Raw genomic sequence first — 3,799 nt, forward strand, 5'->3', positions numbered from 1 at the left:
TATTGAGGTATGACATTGGACTGCACCTAAAGTGTTAATTGATCGGTTTAATGATTCTGTTTATAAGAATCAATGACGCTTTGATTATCATCCTTCATTAATCTTAATCCTGAAATGGATACTTGAGTTCGCATCCATGACTCATGCACTTTGATCCACTATAGGTGAGACACTGATAATTGATGGTTAATATACTTGTGTGTTGGGTGTATGACATATGGATGGAGAAATCAAGATTTATAGATACGAAAACCATAGCCATCTAGTAGATGGTAAATGTTATCTACTTGAAGGCATTATTCGGGGATTGAAAGACAGAATAACAAGGCCTTGGCCATCGGTTTACTTTGTGTCCTCTAGTGGTTTATCGATTGTATGGTTTTACAATCGGTGGTTCTTTCAATGGAGAATAATGGAACTTTAAGTTAAAATGATTGAAAAGGTAAAACGGAATAAGTCCTTAATTCAATCATGGATAACATATGGGGATTAAGCGAGTGATGAATGATCATGGAAGAAGCACTACGTAAGAGAGCTTTCGTAATATGGTATGTAAACGGGAATTCGGCTTTAGACTTTTAGTGGTATAGTCCTGAAGTTGATAATTGTTGAATAATTAATCGGGGATTAATTTTTCACAATTATAGGAGCCTCTTTACATATTTCCATCGGGTCCCTCTACTAGCTCATATAGTTCCACGAAGCGTCTCGGGATTCGTTCTTAATGAGATCGGTAAGCTAAATGGAAATTAAGTAGTGTCTGATAAAGACATGGTACTCTCTTGCATGCAATTCTGAAAGGATTGGACATGTGAAATTAATGTGGACAAACATAATGATTTGTCGACATATGATTGGTTGTGGATAAAATAATTATTTGTTAATTATTTTGGTTAATTGAATTTTGGAAATAAGATTGTGTTTGAATTGTTTAATTTTGAAAAAACAAAATTTATTCTCTCCTATTTAAAGTGAACGAATTTTAATGGATGGAGGGAAATAGATTTTGTTTCAAAATAGTTTAAAATATATTCCTAATATTAATTATTAATTAGTTTTAAACAATGGAGCTTATTTGATAGATTTTTTTCATTTAAAAGAGATGGTTCACTTTTTTTTTTAGAGAAAGAAAATCTAGAATATTCCATTTGATTAAATTAATTAATATGGATAATGTTTGTGGAAAATATTTATTTAAAATCCAAACAAGAGAATCTTATTTAAATTCAAATCTTTAAAAGGAGTTTGAATCAAGATAGGATTTGGACTTTTGGAAGATCAAAGGATCTTGATTTGAATTGAAACCAACAACCTTATCTCCTAAAGATAAGTGGACGAATTTTTGGAGTCCTTCTCCTAAGGAAATTCGTGGATAAGGTTCATAGAACCTAGCCCAAAAAGTTTGTGATCTTTTGGTTCAAAAAGATTTTCTAGTAAAAATAATTATTAATTATTTTTGGGTAGAAAATTTGTTTTTTGAAAAAGGATCCAGATATTATATTAAGGCTAGTGCTTCATGAAACAAGTGATAATAATAGATCACAAAAGGTGATACACGAATTTTGGGAGAGAAAGAGAGAAAAACGTTTTTGGCTTTCTTCAGGATAAGGGAAAAACATTTTTTGGGATTTTCTGGACTTAAGAATTCGTTCATGGTGTGAGGAAAAATAAGAGAGAAATTTCCATTGAATCAAAACTAAGAGGAAAGGTTTTATCGAGTGAAAAAGATCGAGGTCAACTTGTTCCTGTCTTGAAGTTTTGAAGACGAATCTAGATCGCTATCTTAACAAAGTACGTTAAGGTTGAGAAAGCGGGATCTAGGGTTCGTAGTGCAATACCGATCGCTTGGAACCTTACCACGTGTGTCCACACACACTCTAAGACGAGGAGCTCGAGAATAGTGGAGAAGATTCGTTGGTGGACGCTCTAAATATTTTGGAGTCCAAGAAACAAGGTATGTTTGATCATGCATTTAATTTATTGTTATATACATCATGAGTCTTCTTTCCTTGTTCGGCATTAAAATTTTAAAACTTCCGCTGCGCTGTAACTCTGATAACCGTATCCATTTCTCCAACATTCTTGTTAGAGTTTATACTCTTAGGAATAAATGTAACAATGCCTTTATGACATTTTGATATTAATAAAGTTTATTATATATTTTATATATGTATGTATTGTCCTCTTTATGTTCATATTAGTTGAACGTACGATAAGTAAACTGAAAGTTTTAGACTGTCGATCTAAGTATTTAAATCATACATGTAATGAGAAGAACATACAAAAGACATGAATTTAAAGATGACAGTCTAAATACATGATCCGCGATCGAGAGAATAATTTTGGACACTTTAGTCATGTTAACATTGTTATGTTGTCTACTATCTAACGGAGATGACTCGTCTTGATCATCGAAGGTGGGACTCTATAGTAGAGACATTGGTATAGTTCCTAGTGGTGGAATTTATAATGGATCGGACCAAAGTTGAATGTTTTAATTAATAATTTCGTTTGAATAAAACAATTCACTTTTGAAAAATTATATGTGATCATCTTAATCCTGAGATGAATAATAAGCCCGTATGCTTGACTTGTATCTTTTGACGTACCAAAGAGAGACATCCTTACATTATATAAAAGTATGCTTACCTTTACATTGGGGGTATGAATCTTGTGTGCATAAATTTATTATTCACATACAGAGAATCGATAGATCCTATAAAGAATCAATAATATCATCTTATGACATTATCCGTGGATTGGAAAATACGAGCGCTCGACCATTAGACTACTTTGTGTTATCTAATGGTTTCTTATTTGTATTGGTATGAATAGTGGATTTTCTGGTGGAGTGATAATGGAACACAAGATAAATATAATCGGGACGGTAAAACGAAACTATAGCTAATTGGAGCTTTGAACCTTTACGGAAGTAATGGAAGTTAGCAGTATGTAAGAAATACGTTGTATACGAAAATTTATGTTAGCTAACAAAGGCACTCGATAGACATATATAAATCAAGCTCATATAATTACAACAGTACTTGTTCATTGACAAGTCTATCTCACTGACAAGCTCCTATTATATGACTGTTTTGATAAGGTAGCTTCTATATTGGGTTATTTGAATCAAAATTGATGCTCTGTATAAGTTTCTTGTATAAACTTAAAAACAAGTTTCCGGTGTAGTACCAGTCGATCGCTGATGGAGGCCGGTTGACCGAAACTTACAATTTTTACTTGTTCCATATGTAGATCGGTCGCACAGTGAGTTTATATACCCACTAGTACTGGCCGACCAGTTGGTACTACTAACGTGTCAAAACCTATTTTGTACGATTTGTGACGCAAATTTGATTTTGGAAAACTTAATTATTATGGGAATATGACCTCCTAAACTCTATAAATAGCCCAATAATTCTCATTATTCATTAGATCACTTGAGAGAATTTTTAGAGATTATTGGTATGGGTTTATGAGAAGAAAAATTTATCAAATCTCAAGATTCATTTTTTTCCTTTTGCTCTCTCGTAGTTGGAAGGAGTCAATGATACCAAGGGAAAATTGAATGACGTGTGCCCACTCACAATCCAATCGTGGAAATGAGAATCGTACAGAAGACCAATTGGTTTAGGCTCTTTTGGTTATTGTTTGGAACACTTTAGATTGTCAAACGTGTTGTTTCTGAATTCTCTAAAAGTACGATTTAGATCTTTATATAGCATTATGAACATGTCCTAAGTTGACTTTTGTATTCAATAAAAAAAATTTAAAAATTCCGTTGCACAACTCGTTTTCG

The sequence above is a fragment of the Morus notabilis genome, unplaced genomic scaffold (genome assembly GCF_000414095.1).
Source record: "Morus notabilis unplaced genomic scaffold, ASM41409v2 Scaffold727, whole genome shotgun sequence".
NCBI classification, from domain to species: domain Eukaryota; kingdom Viridiplantae; phylum Streptophyta; class Magnoliopsida; order Rosales; family Moraceae; genus Morus; species Morus notabilis.